Source organism: Numida meleagris, chromosome 11 (assembly GCF_002078875.1).
Source record: "Numida meleagris isolate 19003 breed g44 Domestic line chromosome 11, NumMel1.0, whole genome shotgun sequence".
NCBI classification, from domain to species: Eukaryota; Metazoa; Chordata; class Aves; order Galliformes; family Numididae; genus Numida; species Numida meleagris.
In genome coordinates this window covers 13420626-13447251 of record NC_034419.1, presented here as the reverse complement: position 1 = coordinate 13447251, position 26626 = coordinate 13420626, and the positions used below count along the sequence as shown (strand labels likewise).

General features: G+C 47.2%; 1 protein-coding gene and 1 long non-coding RNA gene across 3 annotated transcripts in view; both read right to left on the bottom strand.

Annotated features, from left to right (window-relative positions):
• The window catches only part of SYNPR (synaptoporin), an 81226-nt gene that overhangs the window by 19609 nt on the left and 34991 nt on the right, over window positions 1–26626 (bottom strand).
• Window positions 16591–26397, bottom strand: LOC110405067. 2 transcript variants are annotated; one of them, XR_002442668.1, is made up of 3 exons: window positions 26294–26397; window positions 20219–20291; window positions 16591–19244 (listed from the first exon to the last, which is right to left on the bottom strand). It is a non-coding gene; the product is annotated as an uncharacterized LOC110405067 (long non-coding RNA). The 2 variants fall into 2 exon arrangements; XR_002442667.1 differs by lacking the exon at window positions 26294–26397 and adding an exon at window positions 26148–26259.

Genomic DNA, 26626 nt, shown 5'->3' with positions numbered 1-26626 from the left:
AGTCCCCTCCGGTCAGGTTATCCATCACTCCATGCACTCAAAGCGCTGCCATACATTACTCCTGCACCCTTCCCAAATGTCAATACAGGGAACCAGAAGATTTGAAGCCGTGTTGCTTCACATAGACAGAACCATCACAATTTGTCTGTGTCAAGCATCTCAGCCCTCCCCGCCCTGTGTTGGAGCCCACTTGGGATTCACAGCGCAGGCAGCTATTTAAATCACCCAACTGATGGGCAAGCTTGGGCTGGAAGGGAAGGACGAATATTGACTGAGCATAATGAGCCAGTCTTTGCACAAATAAAACACTGGCAGAAATATTTATAGGGAGCAGACAAAGGTAGCAATAGTAGTTGAAGCCAGCCCATGTAGCTATCATCCCATTGCATGACAAATCACAGCATCATGCTGCCCTTTTTCCATTTAATACAAGATTTGGGAGGGAAAAAAGATCATTTTTGGATTATTTTTCCAAAATTTATACCATAACCCAAGATAGATACAGTGGGGCAATAAACCAACACTTGGCAAAACAGAAAAAAAGTAATAAAACATAGAATAAGCTTAGGCAAACTGGACAGAAAGAAAGAGTTAGATTCTTTCTAGCACAAACCCATATCACACCTTCACGTTCCAGGAGAAGGGGGGTGGGGGGGGGTTGGAGAGATGAGGCAGGCGACAGACACATCAGCATTTGTATTTATGTCAGGTGCTCAAACAGAGGGAACTTCATTGACATCAGCTGCCTTGGAAGAAGCGGAGCAAAAGCGGGGAGAGCAGTTGGTGCAGTTGTAATCTAAATTAAAGTCCGGGTTAGGTGTTTTTCCTATTGCACCACAATAGGTGTAAAGTTACTCCACCCACTTCAGAAGCTGAGATCTGAAGTGAAGCAGATATGGGAATCAACAAGCCCACAACCCCAATTAAATGGACTAAAGGCCAGGAACCCAAAGAAAACAGACTGCGTGCATATAGAAGACAAAAATTTGTATTCGGACACTGGAAAAATCATACAGCAAGGAAATGTAATGGCAAAATGTGGGACTGAATGATTCACCAAAGGCAATATGGAAATAACAAAACACCAAAATGAAAATAATTACATCCAAAATAAATAGATCCATCCCTGCTACACAAGACTCCACTAAAATGTGGTGTTAATCTGGGCTCACCTAGTGCCATTGCACATCACTTACAGGCAGATTTGCAAAGGGATTTAGGAGCCTAACAATAAGGCAAGTTCATAGAAACTGCCTGAGTCCATTCTTTACGCTGGGCACAGACAAAAAAAAGAAAGCTGAACTTTCCTATAAATTGCCTTGTTGGTTAATTTGAAATAAATGCTCATAATTAACTTGAGCAGCACTCCTTAATCCTAAATGAGATGTTTCCTCAAAGTTGTTCTGCTTTTACTTGTGGAACAACGCTGAAAATCACTATTAATCATTTCAGTTTAATTTGTGAGGCAATGTCAGAAAACAATATATTAAGGAGAGCCGGAGAGATTAGGGCTGACCTGCTTTCTGGCCTAATTAATGCAGTTGCAAATGCAGGTGTTTTGCAGATGCGTGAGGAGCCACAAAGACTAATGGCTTGCAAAAAATAAAGGGGGAAGTGAAGGGCTGCAGCATGAGACAGACCTGCCATAAATGAACAGCATCACCTGTCAGCTGCAGCTCTCAGAACGGGGACAAGGAGAGGAAAGACATGCAATCCATGCAAATAACAAAGGGTTGGGAATTAACATAAGCTTGTGACACCACGGTCAAGGAGCCAGCCCCAAAAACACAGCCCAGGCTGCTGCTTGTCAGAAAGGCTGAGAGCATCTCCAGCTGCAGCCTCAGCCCTTCGTATCCAGCTTTGCTCACCTGGAGCCCCATGCTCAGCTCTCAGCCAGAGGCTTTCAGGATGCTTCCACACTGAACAAACCCTGAGCCCCTTCCCTCTCCAGCCACATCCCACCAGGGCTGCCCACCACTTTCTATCCTTGCTCAGCACACACTACACTGCGGGCACCCAGGCAGCACCCAGCAGGCAGGTGGGAAAGCAGCAAGGAGCCAGCTGGAGGCTCTTATAGCCAAACCAGCCCCAGCCTGGCTCCCTGCTATGGCTGCAATCGCATCGCTGGTCCCTGCAGCTGGGCACCATGCAGCACCATTTGGACACGCCTTTACATTGTGCCTTGCAGGGCGAGGACCATAAATCCTTCCTCCAGGGAATTTTGGCCAAGCAGTATAACTCTCCTCTCACTCAAACAACCTTTTCTATCCCGGCTCTGCATTTTTCTTCTTCTTCTTTTTTTTTTTTTTCTCTCCTCCCAAGTTTTGCTGCTTTCTGTTGTCAGTGCATTCAGCCAAGATTTACTCGGTGGGTTTTGTGCATGCTGTAATTCTGTGGCAGTTGCAGGAATGCTGTAAACACCACTGTATTTTATTATAGCAGGATTTGTGTAAATGGCAGTTGTAAACCCCATAATGGGAGCTTTATGGGCTAGATTCAATAAAACTTCCATCTGCAAGATAATTTTATTGAATCTGGTCTCTCTGAAATTGAAAAGTTTATGGAGAAAGGGAAAGCGTTTCCCTATGTTCCTAGTTACTCTTTGCCTATAAATCCACACTCAGCGCTCGTCCCATCTGCACCCTGCATGTGTATGGCTTTTCCCCTTTATACCAGATCCATCTCAGCATATGGGTAGCTCTGCTTATTACAGCCTCTGCCTCAAGGGCCATCTTTTGCATGGAGAACATATACAAAATAACACACGAAGGGAGATCCCTAAGAAGCAGCCAAGAGCAGCATGGTGCCCTTAGGGCATCACATCGCTCCCACCTGCCACAAGACTTCGGCCACTTCTCCAACAAGGCAGCACATCTCTGAAGATGGTGATGCCTACCTGTATGCCAATGAATACCCCATCCCCTGCTTTACAATGCTGATATTCTCTCTATGATAGTGCAGCCTTACCCTTTGCTACTGTATCATAGAATCATAGAATTGTTCAGGTTGGAAAAGACCTCGGAGAACATGAAGTCCAACTGTCAACACATCACCACCACCAAACTGGTACACTTTGGAAGGAAGACAGGTAAATCCTATAACCTAGCATAACCAATAGAAATTATATTTATTATGGCACTGTGCAACAATAAACATTGTTTCAGCCCCACTGCTGGTCCCCTCTCCATCCTGGGTTGGGGGCACAAGGGTCCCCAAGGAGCCCATGTCCCAGCTGTGCCCCAGGGGGAAACAGCAGCGGCCCCACACATCACCCCTCCTGCCACAGGAGTGACAAATGGGACAATTTCCTACCATTTCTCCATACTTGGCCTTCAGAGCATTCCCCTCAATGCCTGCCGAGCAACAGGTTGGCCATGAGAGCCAGAGGAAGGCAGAACAGCTCCTGACATGGCAAGCTAAAAGGCTTACGTAGAAGCGCTGCTGCTAAAACGTCCTGTTAGGAAAATAACACCGTCATTTAAAATTGATGAAACTTTTACATAAGCCACTTGCTTTTCCCAGGACACCTTCCAGGAGAGATCCCAGCCCCAGTCCTGCCTTAGCACTGAGAAGCCAAGGGGAACATCTGATGCTTTGGAAAAGCAACGTGCAATACTTGAAACGCCTACTCTTTCATTAGTCACTTTACACATTGAAAGTGTTTCACAAAGACAGAGCTTCCTGGCATGGCTTTTGGATATAAGACTTCTCTTTCTCTGGATCTCCATCACAAAGAGGCTGCAAAGCGTGTGCCAAACACTGCATGGCTTTACACCTCCTCCTTGCTCGCTGAGGCCAGGACGACGCGTGAGAAGCATCCCCTGCCCTGCAGCCAGCATCACCCCCTGCACAGCCTTGCAGCGCTCCGATCATTTATTTATGGAACGCAACCAGCAGCCAAATGTCATTATTAAGGCTGTAAAGAGAAGATTCAAAGGCACTAAATGACTCTATGGGAAAACATTTAGTGTAGAGCCGATAGCCCAAAATATGTCACCAGTGAAAATTACGGAGCACTCTCTCCTCCGTTTTTCTGCCTGTTTCCTTTTTAAAATCTGGCATCTTTCCTGCGAGGATCTGAGCTGCAGACTTCCTGGAATCACTTCTCCTACATACAAGCCTTTGTTCACTGGAGATTATCAGATTATTGACTTTGGGATTCCTAATTATATCAGCTTGACTGGTTGATGAATTGGGTGGGCAGCAGCGCTGGGGTGAGGCGAAGACTAGCAGGACTCATTTTCCTTCAACAACTGTCCAGGGAGCAACCTGAAATATATTTTCCTTCTGCTGAAAAATAAAGCCTAGAGCAATTGTCCACTAATTGCCAGGATTTAGTGTGCCCCCTTAGAAATAAATAGCAGCATTGCAAGAAGCAATCCTTCTAAAGGGGGCTATAAGAAAAAGGAGGACAGACTCTTTATCACGGTCTGTTGTGATAGGACAAGGGTAAATGGTTTCAAACTAAGAGGGGAGATTTTGATTGGATATAAAGAAAAGGTTTTTTTACGATAAGGGCAGTGAAGCAGTGGCACAAGTTGCCCAGAGAGCTGGTGGATTCCCTGACCTTGGAGACACCCAAGGTCAGGCTGGACGGCCCTGAGGCCATTCAAGTGGCTGTCCCATATCCTCTGGGATAGGCTTTTGGGGTCACTATTGGAGGTGGGAGAGAAAATCCTCCAGGCCATCAGGAAGCAGCCCTGTGGCATCCTCAGCTTAAAGCAGAGCATTTCATTTAATGCTTCAGATTTTTAAAATGAAAAAAAAAAAAATACTTCATTTGATTCTTAATGGAAAGATTTATGGAAATGAAACTGGGGTATTTTTAGTGAGTAAAGATCGTGTTATAATAATTTGGTTCCACAGTACTTTAATCCCAAGGAGACAATTTTCTCTATTTTTCTTTGAAGAAAATCTTTATCTTTTTTACTCATTTTCATTGATTACTCTAAAAATCCCATTTAGTCCCACCACATAATGGTATGGTAGTCTTTTCTCATTATATTTTAATAGAATAAAACCAAACTGCATATGAGAGGATTAGATAGCCATTCGTTGAGCTAAGGAACATTGTTCCTCCAGATGGCCAGACAGAATCTGTGTAATGCCTTTCCTATTTATTAAGTTCAAAATGTAATGCAAGCTGATGAGATGTTTCATCCAATGTTTAATGGGTCAGCCATAAAGTTGAAAGCTAATGCTAAGGTTGGCAGCTTGCACGGAAGAGTTAACAGGCAGAAAATAAAGATGTATGTCGACATCTCTTGGATTCAGTGAAACGAAAAGTCGTCAGTGAACAAAGCCACTCACACAAGTGGGGAGAGATGTTAAGCTGCTTCAGCCCCTCCAACCACTGGCCAAAGGTCTGAGACAATTGAAGACATCTACAAGGACCTGCAGCCTTCGTATCTCTGCATTCGTATCCTCTTCTTTAAGGAGATGGGAGCACAAGTGACACAGATTTGTTTAATTTCTGCATACGATCCCTGAATAACTCATGTTGTGACACATGCCACTACAGCAGAAAGATGCACTCCTTTTTGGGCCTGAAGACTTTTCCAGCCTGCTGGCACGCAGAGGCAGCTGCCATGCCCTCGGTGGGGATGCTCGCCCAGCACCACGCTGCCAGCCCCGAGCTGAGCAGGTTCATGTGTAGATGTGGTTCTGTTCCTGCTCCCTGCTGAAAACACGGGTTTTGTGCAGGCTTTAGAGGCTGATTATATGTGATTTACTGTGGTACGAGTATAAACATTTAATTATAAAAGTAAAGCAGTTGGACAGTTGCTTGTTTCCTTACTTGGACAGTTCCTCGTTTCCTCCTTAGAAATATCTGGGTTTAAAATGGCCCAACCATGAAACATAACTGTGTACAGAGTGTGAACCAAACCAGTGCTAAGTAGGATTTACTCCCTCCAATAAACACAGGGATTTACCTTAAGGCTGAGCAGTGTCCAGATGTGAAGCACTCTGAGAAAGGAAAGTGCTCCAGAACTTAATGTTACTAAACCCCACAATGGCTGATGCAGCCCTAGGGGCTCAGCAAGAACCATGACTGTCCCATGCCTCTGGCAGCAGTGGATGCCAGCAGAATACAAAAGTAGCTTGTAAAAAAAACCACAACGTGCTGTATATGGTGCATGCATTGCCTGCCTTGCACTAGGCCAGTGCTGGGACAAAGCACCTCCCTCCATTTTTGAATCATAGAATCATTAAGGTTGGATGAGACCACCAAGCCCATCTCGTCCACCCGTTAACTCATCCCCACCATGCCCACAAAAATGTTATCCAATGTGCATCATCATTCCTTCCATCTGCCTCAGTGCTGGCAGACCTTGGTGCTGGTGCACTTGCTGTGAGTGCAGCCAAATGCAGCAATGAGATTTGGGAGTACAATAAATCACAGACCACGCTGACAGCTGGGAGCTTGCAGCACAGCACAACATGGGGCTGCAGCGAGACCCCCAACAGGCCAGGAGCATCTCTGCGTGATTTATTACAGGAAAGTTGCTGTCCTTCAATCACACTGTATTATTTATGACCTAATGATCGCCCATTGACTAGCAGGGATTATGCTTTTGCTAAGATTCTCTGGGTGAGTGAAAGGGCACCAACCTCATTATTATCACATTGGTGCTCATCAGAGGCCATTAGCAGCTTCCTCTCAGCCCTGGTGCTGCTGTGCTGCTACCCAGTGTCATCTGCTCCACGAGCAGGCATGCCGGCACTCAGCTCTCATTTCTCAAGCTGAATTAAGGAAATGGGTGAAAATTATTTAGGTTGGGAAGGCATCCAGAGAGCCCTTGGGATGAATAAACCAGCGCAACAGCTTTGTCCCGTGAGGATTTGAGAGTGCTTTCAAATTGCTAAGCAATGAGGCCTTGCTTCCTTCCCACACCCCCAGCAGTGCTCTTTGATAGGATGGCTGGCTGTGCTTTCCCGTTTTCCAGTATCTCAACATCCTTATGAGCAGCACCGCCTGGTACCCAGGCTGTCCTTTTGGAGAGCATGGCTGCTTTTCCAGAAAGCATGTGTACAGCCAGTCCTGGCCATCAAGACCCACGGTGGCTGTCCTGAACACAGCAGACATGCCCCTCTTGCTCCAGACCCCACCGATGGAGGAAGGCCTGTGCTGCGCCCAGCATCCCATGCAGGATCCATCCTTTTGTCTCAAAGCAGTTTAGGATGGAAAATTCCATCGGCGTTGGCTCTGACCTCAGCACCCAGCACTGCACAAAGGGCTTAAAGAAGAATTTGCTCCTGGCTAGCTAGCAGCACACATGGTGAAAATAATTTCTTTTCTAATAATTAAAACGATGGGCTATAAATGAACGCTTGCCTTGTTGAGCTCTGGGAATTCGTGGGGAACGTTTTGAGCAAGAAACATTTTCAAAATTAAAACCTCCCTTTCCTCCTCTTTTCCTTCATTCCTCTTACCCTGTCCCTAGAGATGGCATTTCTCTCCTTCCCAAAGCTAAATCGTAAAGAGTAACACCTAAACAAGAACATCTTTAGGAAACAATAAAAGTGTCCTTAAATTGAAATGCGAAAAACCAACAAAGCTTTCTTGTCTCACTGGCTCTTGATAACTCTCCATCAAGTTGGTTTAAGTCATCCCTGTTTCCTCTTCATCCTCCTACACCCCATGTTCCTCCGCACCTTCCCCCTTTTTCTTCTCACGCCCTTTCACTGATGTTCCCTGAAATCTGTTTCTAAGCACAAAAAGAGATAACAAAAGAAACTTGGCAACCCCTGGCCTGAATGCTCCCCAGTTCCTCCACATTCTAAAATACTGCCAATTCCAAAATAGTCAGGCATCCTTTTCTTTCTCTCAACTGCCAGCAGCTGCTGTGCATCTTCCATGCCACTTCCCAATGTACTTCACATCCTTCCAGAGCCAGGAGAAAAGCAGGCACTTGTTCCAAACCAATAATGCATCAATATGTTTTTGGCTTTTGCAGTCTTTATACCTGTGCTGCTGGAGATGATTATCCAGCTTTTACATCTGCAGATTCAGGTCTGTGGAGTAAAACTGGGGCCAATAAAATAAGGAAGCAAAGAAAATACAGGCAGAATGAAAAAAGCTATTGAACACGCTATAAATTCAGAATCAGGTAAAAGCTAATTATGGTCATGTTCACTAAAAACAAGAGAACACAGTGAGGGAAATAGACTTATTAATTATTTGTGTTATGGTAGCACTTAGAAGCCCCAGTCCTTTATCTGGGACCAGCTGTGCTAGACATGGCAAACACTCAAATATGTCTTTAGGTAATTGCACACATTTTCAAGGAAAATGTGCAAATGCTCTGTTCTTTCACCTTCAGCAGTTTCTGGTTTGTCGATGCTGCTGAAGGCATCCAAGTTCACCATCAGCCTCATTCTGAGCAGCTCACTGGATGATCTCATGGTCCAAGAACAAATAATTCAGCATGAAGGCATCCTACACCCATAGCCAGCACGGGCACACAGCAGCAAAACCCCCAAACCTCCCACTGTGGGCACGAGACTCATCCATTGACACCTCCATCCCTTGGCCTGGGGGACGTAGCGCTTGCTGTTGCCAACAGGGACGTTTCATCCTCATTGACTCTGTATAAGTTTGATTGCTTTTCTAATTAAGATACATTTTATGGTAATCTACCAAGCCCCTTAGACTAAATCACTCAGTTAATCTGTTGTTAGTGCCCATATGTTTACAGCTTTCGAGCCTGCTGCAGCATATTTGCTTTGCCAGGGTGCCGGGGAAGTTTAGTGACAGATGAGCGCTGCGCAGCCATCCAGGTGGCAGGACCCCTTCCACCCAGACAGACAGCCTATGCGTGGCACAGACAGACAGACAGCTCCAGCACCGCGCCTGGGAAAGGGCAGGAGCAGCACAGCAGATCCCGCACCTCATGCTGACCACCTGTCTCCTCCCCTGTCTGCACAGGAGGGCTCAGCACATCTTTCTTGTTTTCTTTTCTTTCCTTATCTTTTTTTTTTTTTTTTTTTTTTCCCTTACAAAATAATAGGCTGGACGTGACAGGAAAGGAAGGTTGAAGACTGACAGTATTCAGTATTCTGGCCCCAGATACCAAAGCAAAGAGCTTCATTGCAAGTTCAAGGACTCTGAGCATCCCCTTGGGCACAGGGTCATGATTACATTTGCAAAACACAGACAAGCAGAGCCAGACCCCCACCTGCACTGAACACCTAATTAAACACCAACTGAGCAAACACTGCACCGTTCTGCCTGCAGTGCCCAGCCTCCCGCACAGCACAGCACTGGATCTCCCTTCCACTTCTCTGGGGCTGGCACCAGGGACAGAGCCCACGGTTGCCCACACGGGGACAAGCACATGGCATTTGCTGTCACAGCCCATGCCGAGGAGCAGGCTCTGAGCTCGCAGCCCACGCTGCTGTTAGGAAGGATTTGTGCTCAGCTTGCTGAAGGATAGGGAACCCAGAGGCAAAACCAAGAAAGACCAACCTCTGGGTCAAGTTCCCATCTGCCACCCTACATACAGGGAAACGTTCCCTGAAAAAAATGGCCATATAATTGTACAGGAACTCCTAATCAAGAATGACACGAAGAATAAAACACCACCTGCCATCACCGGCAGCGACAGGCAGCTGCTATCCAATATCAACACAAATACCTTTCTCTCCGTGGGGCACCTATTGGTCGGAGCAGGATTAACAGAGGTGAGGAAAGCATTCATTTAGTCTTCCAAGGACTTGGCTAAAAAAAAGAGTATCTGGCATTCAGAAGGAGGTATTTACAAAATCAATCTTTAAAGAGCTTGAGGAATTTCTCTAGGAACTGCTGGAGCTGCTAGATGCCACACAGCTAATGAGGCAGAGAAGCAGCTCCCCAGGATCCACATAGCCCTAAAATAACATTTCTAACTCCTTCCAGACCCTAGTGCACCTGCTAGAAAGAGATAGCTTTGCAGCATTAGCATGGGCAGAAGGCGGCAGCTGGAAAACCATGAGCATGGAAGACTTTTGCATGCACAGCATAGGGAGTAAGGCAAGCTCTCCTGCTCCCCCCAAGTTTGTCTTGGTCATATCCCTTAGGGACAGCATTTGGGGCCAAAGGGATCATTTCCACTCTGCCACAAGCTTCTCTGCCAAGTAAAGGTCTGCAGTGATGGACTTGAACACATGACTCACACAGTGCCTTACACTCCCTTGGCTGCCAGCGAGCAAGGGCAAGGTGACACCAGCAGTCCCACCAGCTCTGGACACTTCTTCTGCTTCAAATCTATACAGACAAGCTGAATTGTCTTCTTGATAAACCACAGCATGCCCACCTTTCAGGGAAGTCTGGCACCCCTGCTATGAGGAGTTATGTGGTACAGAAACCCCAGCACCTTTGTTTTGCAGGGCTGGAAGCAGGAGCTGCTCTCCTCACTTCATCCCAGCCAACTGTTTCCCCTCCAGGGTCACCAAACATGTTCTTTACCCATCACCCTGCTCACCTGGAGGTTACCACACTGAGCCACACACCAAGGCTTAGCAAAGCTGGAAGTGTTTAAGGCAATCCTCAGGTGAGCAGGATTATGCTTAGAAAGTGTGTGAGATGTGTGCTGCTCAGACACTCACACCTTCCACACCTGAGAAATTAAACGATTGGGAAAAGGCGACCATTGTTATGCACCTCGCTGAGCACATACATTCACGGGAATGTATACAAATGGGATAAATATACCCGGTGCTTATGAGATAGCAAGGATGTAAAAATTGAAAAGCCACAGAACGGGGTGGCATGCAAATCCAGTTTCAGGCAGCAGAACCCAAGGTGTGGGCTCCCCATGCACGGCCCAGCACAGCCACACCCAACCACCATGCAGTCCCCAGGAGCACAACGTGGTCCTGAGCCACTCCGCACACAGCTGGGGAGCCAAGTGCAGCTCTTCCACGTGGAAACAACATTGGAACAATTAAGATGGTCCAAAAGCAGCTTAAAATGACTAAGCAGTTATTGCCAGTCTGAAATTTCTCTCTGGGTGAGTTCAGCCTGCTCTGCCAGCACAACATCCTCACCTTCCCTGATGGGTTTAATAAAGCCACTTACAGCCCTACTGGAGCATGCTCCATATATCTATTAGCATGGCCCGGCATCATGAGAGTAGGTGGATTATTCTGGGTTTGATATGTGGATTTTCTGAGCTGGTGAACAGTTGAGTATGGTCTTAAAGCAGCTACAGCTGGAGTTCTGAAAGACTTCTGAAACACCAACGTGATCGACTCCCATGGACAAGACTCAATCACAAAAGAACCGAAGTGCCAATAAATTAATGAATATAATGCATCAAATTCAAATATTTATCAGGCAGCCTGGACGCGCTGCAGCTACACATCTTGCTTTCCTCAGCCACACTGTTCCAAGAGCTGCCTCGCGCTGCCTGGGAAGCACACCAGGAGCTGTGATGGGGGAGATAAATCACTGCACCTCGCTGCTATTTACAGGTAACAAAGAGGTCTCCAAGTTCGCTGAGAGCGCGGAGGAGCGAGGCTGCAGAGCCGCGCACAGCAGAGTCAGAGCAACAGTACATTGACCTGTATTAATGGTGCTACACTCCGAAAAGAACTCTACGTCCTTAATTACTTTAAAGATTTTCTTTATTTCAGCAATGCATTTTGATGAGGAGCATGTTGCTGCCCACCTGCCGTACTTTAATCTTCCTAAAGGAAACAGGCAGTCTGATATTCGTACTTCAGGATGATCAATATTAAATAGCTCTCACTGATTTTTTGTAGCAAACATTTCTGCGTTATTTTTTGAGGAGCCTTTGATTAAAAAACGCTGGAAGAAACACGACAAATTAGAATCCCTCTTCCCTTTAATCCCCACTTTCCACATATCTGCTGTAAAATGAAGCGCAAAACAAGTTTTCAAAGCAGGCACCCCCCTCTGCAATGCAAAATACAGACCAAAAATATTTCCGATGTACCTAAAAACCACGGAACAGTTGGGCTCAGCATGGGAGCACAAAGAAACCCAACCTGTAAAACAATTTGGTGGGCTTTGCCATTCCTTTAAAACCCCGCTTCTCCCCCAGAACAGCACAGCTAGACAAATAAATAGATATGCATAGAACTTACCGGAGCAAATATCACCATACACATTTACAAAAGGGTTTATAATCCAACTTGCGTCTCCTGAAATAAAGCAAGGTTTGTCTCATACTAAAAATAAAGGCTCCCAAAAGCTTCTCGCAGTGGAGAGGGAGAGAGAGAGGGAGGGAGGGAGGGAACAAGCACCAGCTCCTCGTCTCTCTTTTTATGAAGCAAATAAGGAGAGCAAGAAAATCAATGCTGAGAGAAAGTGAGATGATATACCAATCAGGCAGCAGCCTCAGCCTTATTTGCAGAGGGATGGCAAAGTGGTCATGTTATCAGACAGCGACTACATACAGCCTAAGTAGAGAAATGGAATACTTTCCCCATGGTGGGGGCTGACTGTGTTGTTGTGGTGCAGGTAGCATGATGATGTACTGCGAGGTGCAGCCCTGTCCTCCCCACCACCAGCACAGAATCGCTTTGTTCTGTATGCACGCTCTATAGGAAAGAAACACTCCATGATTCTGGGCTAAAGTTGTGCTGAGCTGAAAGAGTCTCCACATCTGGCACCTGCAGAGTGCCACCAGAGCAGTGTCTCTTCATTGCTGGGCTGGCTTGGGGCTTTCAGGGTGCCTTGCTGCACGGGGTAGACCTACCCACATCAGAGAGCTGCCCAGCATGGAGCCACAGCATGGGAAAAGGGGAGAAGATCTTCCAGCTCTTATTTACAGTAATGTACGCTGAACTTCTGCATTCTCACAGGAGTGGACCTCCAGAGGGACTGTCTTGAACATGAGCTTTTTTCACCTTTTGCATATCAGAGAAAACCTACAGAAAACCCTCAGCTTCCCTTGCACCTCCAAGGGAAAAGTTCCATGCTATCCATTTACCCCAAGGAAACCTTCCCTCTGCCCATTTGCCATCCTGCATGGCAACAGCACAGCTCATTGCCTCCCACATCTGCCAGCCAGCAGCTCTCAGCAGCAGCACTGCACCCTGGGCTATGGAGAGCTGCTGCCCCAGCATGGAGCACAGAGCCACGCTACTGCCAAGGGGGGGCTGAGGGCCCCTCTCCACCTTCAGACACAAAACTCTGTCTCTTTGCAAGAGCTCCCATCACCCCAGTGGTGTTTTGTGTAACTGAGACCATGGTTCACACTCTATGCTGTTTTATTTTATTATTTTAATAGGCTTAGCACTGTTTTGCCCTCTTTTCCACGCTCTGCAACAAATATACGCAAATACACGTGACTTAATAGATGAAACACAATGCCAACTTTGTCTTTTATTTGCAGGCAGAAGTTACATGCTGGTATACAGAAACACCTGCTGGGTGACAACAGTTCTCTGCAGAGCAAGACGAGAGCACGGTTACTTTCTCTTAGCAATTTGGAATTGTGATTGCGTGAGGAGAAGTTAAAACATAGCAAAAACCTTAAGGTGAAGTCCAAGTGATCAAATTTCAGCTCAGTTTGTTCATTCTGGGCCAGCGCTCCTGGAGCTGGGCACAGAGGGTGCTCACACTCAGCCCAACGAGCACCAAACCTCTGCACCCCTTTCCCGTGGGTGGGAGTTGCACTGCCATGTGTCACTCTTGGTGATGTGGCCCTTCCCAGCAGATACAGCCCCCTGCCAGCACTGCAATGAGATGTCACAGTGCTGAATTCTCCAAGGAGAGATGTGGAAGCTCTGCTCTCTGCTTGGTGTGCTTGAGCGTAGGTGCAAGCATCTGCCTGCTGCTGCCTATCCAAGTGCCAGCCCTGGAAATGAAACAAGCAACTCAGTGCCTTTGCTCTGCAGAGCTGGGCAGCAGTTGGTTCCCACTGCTCTCAGACTTTTGCACTGTGTTCAGGTCTGTGGCTGCATCTCACATGGAACAGCTTCTCATCACAAGGTGTGACAGTAGGCAACACACCCGCACCTCTCACTCTCATTTTCCAGTGAGATCATTTTATCACCCCTTCCCACCCCACATCTGTATTATCAACAGCTACTCGATTGCCAGTGCTTAAAAATTCACCAAAACCTTTTGAAAGCATTGAAAAAGCACCATTACAATGGCTGTGCAGAGGTTCCCCTGCCAGCTGCCATCCCTTGGCCCTCCAAACCATCTGCCCACCTGGGATGTGAGGTGCAGGACGCAGGTCCAGCAGGAGCACGATGGGCTGCAGCAGGTGATGATCCATCTTGTCCCATAACGCTTTCAAACACTGCAACGCAGGCTCTGGGACCATAGAGAGATCCAACCTTAATTATCTTTCTTCCTGCATCAGCGACACAGCACAAATGCTGTGAATGCACTGCTGATGACGGATGAGCTGGTGTTGGCTGATGATGCCAAACTCATCCCATCAGGATGCAGCAGGACCTGCAGCACTGCAGGCTGGTGTTTCCTTTGGCTACAGTAGATTCCCTTGCAAAACTTAGGCTGAAATATGGCATGGGGCATTATCACTTAGCATAAAAACAGACTCTGGCAATGCCAGCACTGCTCGGACACTTCGTGCTGCATCAGAGCTTCTTGCTTCTGATTAAGCTGGGAGTTTCACAGCAGACTAAAGAGCTTCATGGGAGCTGAGCCCCCAAATCCTTTAGATAGCACTGAAAGCTGCGCACATCCAGCAGATCCCTGCCAGCTTTGCCACATCACCCAAGGGCTGAAGAGACTCAGGGCAGCCAGAAGGGAGGCAGTGATGCAAGTTACACTCAGAGCCCCTTAGTGCTGTGCTGCTTTACTCTGCCTATTGCCCACCCCACCCCAACAACATTGTCTATGCCCACATGTGCTTCCAGTTGTATAGACACCCACTAAATCCCAAGCAGCATGGTGGAGATGAATGGCTTTCCCACCCCACCACAAGCCCGAAGACCTGCAGCACACAGCTCCACGATCCCCAGCTCTGGCTGAGGCTTTGTGTGGTGCCTTGGTTAAAGCAGGAGCAGGCAGCTACATTAGTACCCATGCACCATTGGGAGGAGCTGATGAGCAATGCCAGAGCATCCATCCCAGCCGCAATGTAAGGGGCTGTGCAAGGAGATGGGAGCCTGGCAGAGGGGCTGCAGCCACCTGGAGCACTGCTGTGCATAGCCTGCCCGCCCAGCAGCACGCACACGGGCTGCCTGCTTGCCAACGGAGATTTTCACATTTCCCTCTCAATCTTTATTTAAATTTGGGAAGACAGAAAATTAACGAAGTCTGAGTTATAACTGGAAACCATTTGCTTTTCTGGTGGAAATGGAACGCTTCCTAATGAACCTCCCCTCCCCCTGTGCCGCTCGGCTCAGGATGCAAATATTGCTGCGAGTTTATCAATCTGGGGCTTGTTTCACGCCGTTTGCAATGCTAATGAGTAAACCAATTTTGACATATTATGTAAGCCAGTTTCTGAAACAGAGATTCTTGGCAGGCCAAATGTAAACACAGACACCCTCTTGCATCCAATTTAAATGAGCATGTTGCTGAAAGCGCTCAGGGCTTGATTCTGTTGACTTCTTCCTGATTTACTCCGGTGCAAAAAAAAAAAGAAGAAAAAAAAGAGAACAGCAACCAGCAAAAAAAAAAAAAAAAACACCCTTCAATTCAATTACTAGTGCAGCAGCAATTTGCAAAATTGATCTAATTTTGTAAGACGGGAATATGCTGGGGTAAGCTAATGCAGGGTGGTGGCTGGGGCACTGCGAGCAGCAGCACAGCCTATACCAGGAGCACACACACCGCTCCAGATGAGATAGGGGAGGAGATGGCAGTTTTCCTCTCCCAGCCTCACCAGCTAAAGTCAGATCCAGGCAGCATCCACAAGGATCTCCTTCCATCCTCCATGCTCTTCCACCACGGCTTAGCAAGAGGATGTGGCACACCTCATGGCACACCACGAGGTCCCAAAACCGGCAGCTGGCCCCAGCACCAGGCAGCTGGACATCCCATGGATGGATAACGTCCAACTTCTGCAGGCTGTGAGAGAGCACAGTGAGGCAGAAGGCAGGTGCATGGGATGGCAAAGCCCCACAGCCTGCCTCCCAGTGAGGGAGGGATGAGCTGAAGGTCATAAGCTGGTGATGCAGAGTTGGGGTAGCAGAAAGAAGTGGGATGCATTTTAAAAGCCCCTTTGTAAACAAAAAAAAAAAATGAAAAACAGACCCAACCAACAAAACCCATTCTACTAGAGAACTGGATGGGATTCATTAAAGTGGAGAAGGGCTGGAATCAGATCCCTCATTTGCACTTCTCCCAGCACCATCTGGAGCATCTGCACTTGCCAAGAGCACAGTGTATTTCTGTTGAAAACCAGAAGCAAATGGGGCAGCAGTGTACCTGGAGGTGGCCTCTACCCCACTAATGGCTCCGGAGATCTCTGGCGCGCTTGAAAGCTAAAACATGGGTGTGAGGCTGAACTGTGCTGCTCCTGCCACAGCAGAGGAAAGGCAATAAGAAATGCTCTGCTGGGACGTCAGGAATGCTGCTGCAGAGAATATTTATTGCATGTGTCAGAGATACCACGGGGCATCATAGCTACAAAACACAACCTCACACTCAGTCCCATGTCACATCACAACAACAGGACCATGGTATCATTTATTATGCCTGGCTCTTTTACAGTACAAAACAGGAGAGCAAGAGGAAGAATACTCTCAGCCTTCAAGCAAATATCCCATCCTGAGCCTTCAGCAACAAGAGCAAACCTGAGAGCTCTTTCCTTCATGCTGCGCAGGGCTTTCAAGCTATGATCAGAAGCAGCCCAAGTGCCACGCACTTGCTGGCTCATCAAGTTCTACCCTGCAAGCTGGAAAGCACACAGTTGCTAAGGTAATGCGAGGTTTTGCGGCATAAGAGAAAACTTAATGCTGTCTATACATGAAAAAGAAGAGGCGAGCGCTTGGAAAGAGGACAGTGAGTCTGGGGGAGCCCACCTGGAAAGTCCTTGCTGTCCATCCAGACATCCCCTGCATTTCTGATGGGGTTCCTGCCCGCTCCCCCACCTGCCTTTTTCATCTTGCTTTGTGTGTTCAACATTACGAACATTAAGTTCCACGCTTCTAAAATACCAGACAGTAGAAAATTACAAAACAAAAATAGTCTGAAGGCCAAATGGGCACGGACCCGATGATGAAAACAGCATGTAAGAGTGAATCAGATGCATTTATATTGTAATTTTTGTAGCTATTTAACAGGAAGATTGAAAAAAAAAATCTAATTACTGTCAACTGTAAATTTTCAGCTACCCAGCCAGAGTGCTGTTATTAAGCTACTGCATAATTGCCTCTTTTACTCTGCTTCCCACAGAAGTTGTGTTATTTCACTCATAGTTAAACTCATAATATTGGCTTCATAACTAACCCTGTCAATCCAAATCCCCGGGCTGGTGCAAGGATAAAAATAGCAGAGTTGTTTCTTCCCTCAGCTTTCCCTCAAAGCCCTTTGTGCATGCCCTGGGGCTGCAGTTCAGAGGGGTCACAGCCATCCCACCTGCTGCTGCCCACGGGAACACAGATTCAGCACGGAGCAGAGACAGAGGTGACTACCACCTGCTCTGCACATCCATGGGGAGAACAAGCCCTGCCCATCTCCTCCCCACAGAGGGAGAGCTGCGGTGAGATAGTTCATGTCACATGGCTGAGTCCCACCTCTAAACCTAAACCTTCCTGCCTACCCGAGACCTCAGGCCAGCATTGAGCACAGATGCTTGTAAAGCCTGCAGGTGCATGACAAGCACAGATTTCTTCCTTCTCCGAACAGCAAGCACTAGATTCTACCTCATATACCAGACTACGCCATAGCACTAAACTCCACATTCAAGTACCAGAGACATTCCTTGAGACAATTGTCAAAAAAATGACAAAAATATAAAAAACAAAATTCATCTCTGCACTTACTCAGGAGACTGCCATAAAGCACTGGACTATTACCCATCTGAATTTTGGAGGTTTCGGCTGCCTGAACTTGCACTTTATGCATGGGACAGACTCTCCCTGCTGTCCCAGCACGGTCCTTCCCCACAACAGCTTCAGGACAGCCAGGCTCTTCTCACATGGTGCCATGTCCTTGTGCCCAGCAGGACGCTCCTCTCACACAGGACATGGGCACACAGCAGGATTACACCCTCTCTCCAGCTCAGGTTTGGGCAAGGTGATAGGGCTGGAAAAGGAGAAGGAAGCCGGGTTTGGCCTCGTCCCCAGCCCTACTGTTCCCATCTCTGTCTCTGGAGACACCAACCCTGTGCCAGGGTTGCTCTCTGGTGGGCACGCACAGAAACTGCTGAGAGCTGGTGAGAATAGTCAGGAAAGGACGCGTTTCCCAAAGTGGCTGCACACGCAGGGATGGGGCCAGCATCAGGCTGCACCCAGCCAACTCCCCAGGGGGCCCAGGGCCCCAGCTCTTGCCTCAGGGAGAGCTGCGGAGAATATAAATTAACATTAAACCCCTCTCCTTGGGGTTTCCACATGCACCCAAACCAGCTCTGCAGTTATTGCTCTTTCTTCCACCTTGCTTCTAGAGGAGCCCCTGGCTTGACTGTGGCAGATGCATAGATCTGCAGCACAAAACTCTCAGCATCCCTGTGCCCGCAGGGGACACATAGAAGATGGTTTCAACTCACTGTTTTCCCTTTTGACAGAGCCACCAAGCTGCAGTACCAACACCTTCACTTTACTGTTTAAGAGGATGCAAAGTGTATATCATTGAACAGCATCTGATGCTCCCATTAGATTTTCCTCTAACAGTGTCCGAGTACAAGATGAGAGGAGGAGAATAAAAGGCAACGAAAGCCACGAGATCCAGGGGCACCAGCCCCACAAGGCAGAAGTGTTGGTGATGGCACACCACATGGAGATACTCAGAGCACCACAACAGACAGGGTATGAGCCAACCTGCCTCCACCAGAGGTGACAGCGTGTACCTCCTCTTTGAGTGCTCAGCCAGGTCCTCAAGGAGAGCATGGCAAAGCAATCACTCTTATACATATATGCCTTTATGTCCAGATGTGCATCCTTGATGACCTATTCCGCAGCATCTCAAACACTGATCTTCCTCCATCTCCCCAGACTCTGGTGCTTGTGGTGCATCCCTTCAGTTTCGTCACCTCTTCATCCCCAGAGACAAGAAGGAATGAGAGTCCCAGGCTGTCCTCTGCTCCTCCTGATGTGGCACAATGCGTTGTGGCAGCTTCCTGTCAATCAGCAGTAGGTCCTTCAGGAGCAACCTGGAAGAGGAGCGTGCAGTTCACATAAACACAAGGTAAAGCAAAGCCAAGCAAATTTTGCAAGTGCATCTTTCAAATTTGAACTCTGGTCTGAGCATGCAATAAAGTGTGTGCGAGGTCTCACTATTCCCAAAATTAAAGTTCTGCAGGTGAAAGGGTAAAAATGTATTTCAGCTGACTACTTGGTCAGAGAAAAAGGAGAAAAGTGCATTTCTCCTTCAATAACATCTAATTAGCAGTGGGATTCTGGATGCAAACAAAACATATCTTGCCACCTACTTCTCATTTAACAATTGAATCAAAGAGGCCACCAGCTTTCCTAGATGGGTATAATTAAGGAATGCAAGAGCTGTTGTGTGTTCCCAGATGAGAGGGGAACATTCCTTTTGGCAAATCTTGTGCCTCTGGTTGAGGCCACAGGCCACAAGTGACCCACAAAAAGTTTTCAGCCAGATGTTAGCACAAGGCTTGTTCCCAGATGTGGAGCATCTGACTGCTCAGTTTCCTTCTGATCTGCAGTGGTAGGGATCCATCACAGAAGGAAAATACACCTCCTTCTGATGGCCCCCACCCTACAATGAATGTGCCTGCATACTTGGCAGCAGGGCCATGCAACCATCTCATGATGCAGAACACTTGCACTTTGATCCTGTGATGGAAGCACTTCTAGTCACACCCAAAGGAGTAGGTGGTCCTGTGGCACAAGGTCAGGGGCCACTGAAGGATCTCCACATAGAGAAAGAAGCTGGAGAAGGCAGTGGGTTTGTCATTTGGGTGCGATGCTCAAGCAGACAGGGGAATGCAGGACCAAGAAGGCAGCCACGCCACTGTGCTGGACATCTGCTTAATTTTAAGACACACTGGCCACTGAAGGTCATAAGGGCATCTATCTTCTATGGTCCCAATGCTCATTCAAGCCAATCATGCCCAAGACAAAGTAATACAGCAGATCCAAAAAAACAATAATATCTTACCAGAATCATCACCAGCAGAGGCCTTCCAAACATCAGCATCAGGAGGGCTGGGTGGTGAAGTACTATATTTCCCCTGTGGATGAAGGGGAATGGTGCAGTATTTTAAGTTTCACATTAGGCAGCCACACAAGTCCTGTAGATGGGATGTCCCTGTGGTTTGCAGGAGACTGTCCTTGTCCAAGCATCAGAAGGTTTCTGTGCAAATCAGCTCATTGTCCTTAGATTTTCATACATATAAAATTCAAGCATTTGTAATCATTTTTTGACATGAGGGACCCTGAGGAGCACTCAGGGGGTTTGCACTGAAGACAACAGTCTCACCCAGGGCACATAAGCTCTTATCTAACAGGTCTGTGCCAGTCATTTCCAGTAAAGCATCCCACAAGAGTCTGAGGGTCCACTATGTGCTTGGTGGGAACATATGCAAGCTTATTCAAAACCTTGACAAATATTGCAAAGGGTGAATTTGAGCTGAGACTGAGATCGAAGGTGCTAGGTTATCAGACTCAGTGGGTGGCATGTTAATGAGTTCTTAACTAGCGGGTATAAGGGAGAGGTTTTATCTACAACTGAAAGGAAAATAGAGTTTAGAGCACAACAGATATTCCGGAGCACGTCTGCATTCACGCACTTATTCGATGCAGATGCCTACAGAAATACACACAGTGCAACTGTTTCAGAACAGCCCTGTATACGAACAACCCTGTAGAATTAGGTTTCTGGTCTAAATATTAAAATAAACTGTCTGCAAACAATATCAGATAACAGTCTCTTGCAAGATCACCATTTCCATAAATTTTACTGGCAACACCTTTGTTTATCTGTGTAATGAGAGGGAGGAGGGGGGGGGACAACAAAAAAACCAGACCTGACAGCAAATAAAATAATTTCAGAGCATTTTCAAGAGGACTGCTTGGCTCATAGTCAAGAAAATGCACCAACACGTGGAAGAACAGTGTAGGTCCCATTTCTGCCATCACCTGTTTACAAACATCGTTAAACCCAACCAACCCTCCTTCTTTTCCTTTACTATTTTCCCCCCTTTTTTAATTGGTACAGCCCATATTCAGAGTTGAAAAAGACTTTCTGCCCAGTACCTGAGTTTCTGAAGTCAGGAGGCAGGGAAGCAGATTGCATTTATTGCATTTTCTCTCGCTTCCCCCAACATCCACTTTTCCTGACAGTGACATCAAAGCAGTTACGGTTCTTTGCATCTACTGCAGCTTAAATTGTTTTACAGCAATTTTCCTCATTTAAAAAGTATCTTCCCTTCTCCTTAAAGTGATTAGAAATGTCATTCATGCTCCCCTTCGGATGTGAATTGAACTATTCCCAACAGCCACTCAAAAAATATATAATCACCGTAATTACTGGTGGCATCTAATTAACATTCAACTTCCTCTCTACAGCAGCTACAGCTGGACAACCCATTTATTTCAGCCTAAACCTAATGCTGTCCTCATTCTTCCCCGTCGCCAGCAGCAGCCCGCCTGTGTCCACCTTCATGGACGTGTCTGCTGGGCAGCAGCAGCCTCAAACCAAGGCCCCATGCAAATACAGGGACTCACTCATACTAATTATACAGCTGATGGAGCTGTTAGCTTCCTCAGTCAGGATTTGCCCCCAGAAAAGAAACAAGGCAACAGAGCTGCCCAGCATTGAGCACTCATTCTGAATAAACTGGAGTATATATAAATCCATTGCACCCTAGTTGCTTCAGGCTAATACTGGTGTTTCTTTGTAGCTCTTTCTACCCTCATCCATTAGTCTGGCAATTTATTAATTCTCTTTTATTCTCGAGACACATGTCTCCAGACACTCGTCCTGGTAGGAAAAGCAATGCCTGCTGCTGCCATCTAGATGAGCTCCACCTCATTAGCTCTCCATTTCTTTCCAAAACTTTGCTGAAAATATATTTGCTCACTTGCTCACACCTCTCCATTTTCCTCTCTCTCTCTCCCCCTGCTATTATCCCTCTAATTACATTATTTCATCCTATAATGAATGTAGCGCTTATAGGAATGATGCTCTGCAAAATTACCTTGTATTTGCATTAACATTTGAGCTTTTGTCATTACACAGACTAGACAAAGAGGGATGAGAAGCAATCTGACAGTTACCAGGAGGGAACTCTAGCTGAATTTTTCCCCAGCTTGAGAATTACTAATTCTTTGGTTTTTTTCCTCCCCCACTTCCATTTGTCACCTTTAGCATGAACCTCTGCAGCAGCCTCTCCCCCTACGTGGGCACTAACAGGTGTCTGCCCAACCCAACCACCTGAGTCAAGTTTGGTTAAGACAAGTTAACCATTCCAAGAGCTACAGGGAGGAAGAAGATCAAACAACATGATCTTGTGGGCTTTTTTTTTGCTTCAGAAATCAACTAAAAAATAAAAATAAAAAATACAGCAGTTATAAGGACAATATCGCTATGCTGACTGATAAAACAGCCAATCCCACATGTGGGGCATTTATGCTACAGTCAAGCAGTGGGCATAGTGATGATGGGTTGACAATTGGACTAGATGGTCTTAGTGGTCTTTTTTAACCTTAATGATTCTGTGATTCTCTTTCCAACACCAACACAAGAATGGCAAGCCCCATTTAAGCTCAGAAATTCAGTATCTTCAAACAACACACAAGAAATTCTCTCACACCATCGCTATCCACTGAGCGGTAAAGCATTTCATTAATGGAGTGCCCAGCTCTCCCCAGACAAGTTCCCACTCCACAAAAAGATAGCACTCAAGATGCTATGGACTTGGAAAACATTTGAGGCAAGCTGATGTTCAAACGTTATGGAAATGCCCCAGTTCTTATCAGGGCAAATCAAGCCAAGATGGATCAGAGAACTGAAATCTCAGCATTTCATAAATCAAACCACTGCTGTGTGCTCCCACTGGCTGCCCACGAGCACTTGTCTTTGAAGGACTAATTGCAAAGCAGTATGCTTCCCTGTTTTAATTGCTAGTGAAGCAGAGTAAACCCAGTTTAACACCAGGGGAGGAGCTGGACGAGCTGTGCCCCAATGCAAGGCACAGCTTGGCAGCCAGACCAGCAACTTGTTGGTGGGCACTGCTGCTACCCAAGCCCTGTAGATCTGCCTTTCAGTGCTCCTCACTCCGGGTTCCTGCTGTTCACAAAAGCACGCTACTTCTGCAAGTACTCTCAGCAGAGGCAGTGTGGGTGTTGTCTTTTTTTTTTTTTTTTAAAGGAAAAAAAATTCCCTGAAAGAAAACAGTCTCTTTGAAACCACACCGTGCCACCCAATGGAGCTGAAGCTGGCCAGCAGACTTATATCCCTGTACCTCGTTGAGGTTCGGCAGCCAGCTACCACACAAGCTGACTCACAGCTGAGTTATTTCAGCTGATGCTTTAAGACAGGACTTGCAGCCAATAAAACAAACATCTTGCTCAAACTAATTGCCCTCCCCAGCAGTCAGGCAGGTAGCAAGCTATCACTTCAAACCTCAGCTAGCATTCGCCCGCATCTCTAAGTGCTCCTTGTCTCCCCTCGAGGCAATTAACTCCTAGCTTTCTGACAGCTTCTATCTCCAAAAAGCAGTTCCTATTTTACTGGCACAGGACTTCACATTTCTATCTCAAGCTTCCCTGCTTTTATTCCCTTTCCTCTGCAGGGTTTTGCACGTGTTTCTGCCTGGGTGTGTGTTTTCTCACCCCAATGAATTCATTATTTATGGAGCCGAAAGAGCAAAGCTCCTCAAATGGCTGTTAATCATTTGGCTCCTCTGCACATCTCTCAGAGGCATAACAAACATTATGGGAAAGCAAATATCTGGGCTCAACAGGGCTGCTCATGTGGAAATAGAGACACGTAGAGGGCACACCAACACGTGCTGAGCTGCCTGCCCGACCCCAGCTTCCAGCCCCAACACAGCACACGGGGCTGTGTGCATGAAGGGATGCTCTGGGCCAGCACCTTCCCAGGATCGCTGCTAGCTGGGATCTGACAGCATTGCTGAGCGGCACTAGAGGGCAGAGCTGTTTACCCTCAGCATCTCTGATTCAAGGTAATAAGCGTGATTTGTACACAGCATCTGAATTCTCCACAGTACTGTCCAACATGCAAGCCCGATAACATGCAAACACCACCCAACACATTCCCACTTAGAAAGCACAAACATGGGCATTAACATGCCTTGTTCCCTTGCTCTGAGAGGCTCTACAGAGTGTCCACGTGCAGTACTGCCACTTGCTGGCACAGCAGCACTGCCAGCCCGGGCTCCTGACCACTGAAGACGCACAGGGCAGCTCCAAATAACCTCCACAACTGGCAGATAGCGAAACCCACATTCTTCCCATCACTAATTTTGAGGAAGAGTCCTTCCTAACCAGCAAGCTTTGATCAGGCTTGAGCCGACGCAGCACACTGATACTCCACTGCCCAGGCTCGCTGCTAAGCTGCTCAACAGATGAGCAATGCTTCCAAGCAGACGCAATGTCCCAGGCTTTATTTAGCTCTGACTTGGAGCAGCCAGCCACAGCCCATGAGAGCCCCACACCCAGACCAACAGCACAGCTACTCCCACCCCAGCCACACCGCACCCGTGGACAACTCCACTGCCAACCACTACCAGCTCAACACCTTGCTCAGGGGGACCACAATCCCCAAACCTGACCCTCCTGCCCTATGACAAAGCCTTTTGGCTGGTCTGCATTTTCCAACTTATTGCACTTGGCTGATGTGCTCCTGGTGCTGACTGCCTGCGGTCATGTCCGGCTGCTGTACATCAATAGAGCAGTGGATGAGCAAGCAGGTCCAAAGAATCCCACTCCAAACCACTGACAAATCCTACTCTTATTATTTCCCTAGCGCACATAGCGTGCTTTTCTTTATTGTCATCACAGTCAGTCATCCTGCAGGTCTGCCCGCTGCTGGAAGGGAAGCGGAGGAGCCTCATGTCAGAAAGTCACTGTTTGTTCCAGAAGCTGAGGAATCTGCTTATGAAAAGCTGCATGGCATTGTACTGGAGCACCTGGCCCTGCTTCCTACAATGGCACTTCATAAGAAAATCTATCCTGAGAAAGGAAAGTAAATGCCTGCAGAATACAGCTCGGAGCACAGTGCATTAAGGGCTTCATAGCATAGAATTATGCTGGCTATCTTGGTAGACCAGAAAAAATAAATCTATTATTAATACTTAAAAAGAGGGAAGGAAACAGTAGTTACATTGATTTCAGGTCTCGGTCACGTCTCGCCCCTTGTCACAGCTGTTTTATGCCACATCTCTTTCTCTAGGGCACAACCAGCATCTCCTTCCTTGCAGAGGAAAGACAATATATTGACTTCTGCTTATGCAGAACTCACTGTTAATGTCATCGTAGCAGAGAGGAGCCTCGAGCAGAAGCAGACAGCCTGAGGCAGGGTCAGAAGGCCCATTTCTGGCAGATGTTGGTCTGACTCCTGACCCCCAGCAACTGTAACTCCACAGCTTCCCAGGGCACATCTATCCCAGTGCTTCTCAACCCTCATGTTCAAGTTACGTATCTTTTAATATCACTTCTTCCCATCTCAGCCTCCACAGATGCAGAAAGCTGCCCATTCCCTTCCTTTCTACAGCAGCCCTGGAGGGCTCAAGCACTGATCTCTTCTCATTGCAGTTTCCTCTCCTGGAGGCCAAGCAGCCTTAGTCCTACAGCTTCTTTTCCCCACAGCTTCTGTTCTCAGCTCATTTTTGCTGTGTCTTTCTGGGTTGTGTTTCCCCAGACGCCTCTTTCTTGAGGGATAATAACCCCAAAATAGGATGCTTTCCCAAGGTCTACCCAGCAAAGAACAAAGCAGGAAGGAATGCTTCTCCTCCTCATCAGGCAGCCCTCAGCCTACTGTATCCCCACACCTATTTGGCAGTTCTGTCACACCCAGCCTAGGAAATATTACATTGCATAAAGCCACACATCAGTTGATTTACCTTTAAGAGCTCCTGATCCCCTCGCTTACTGGCCACTTCAGCTTGCCTCAAGCACCCTTTCAATCCCACCCTGCCCATCCAGCTACTCACAAGCAACAAAAACAAGCAGCAGCCACCAGCAAGGACCAGATTTAAGGCTGACTTACACAAGCACATCACCTGTACAGCTTGGATCTACATCAGCCACCTGGCCAACAACACTGGTCGCTCTGCCTTCCTCCCTTACAGTCAACCACTAATGAAGTCTCTGCAGGTGTGACTGCTGATGGTCTCTGAACCTGTCAGCCTGGTTGGCCTGAGCCCACCTGCACTGAGTCAGGCCATCAGCCTTTGGTGGCTCAGATTTGCAGCTGAACTCTTCCCCTTACTGTGTGTTGAACAGCTTGGCATGCTGTTATCATCTTCCAGCAGAGCTGGGCGGAACATTAAGATGGATATAGCTCCAGTTCCCTAAATAATTGGTAACAAATTACTGCTGG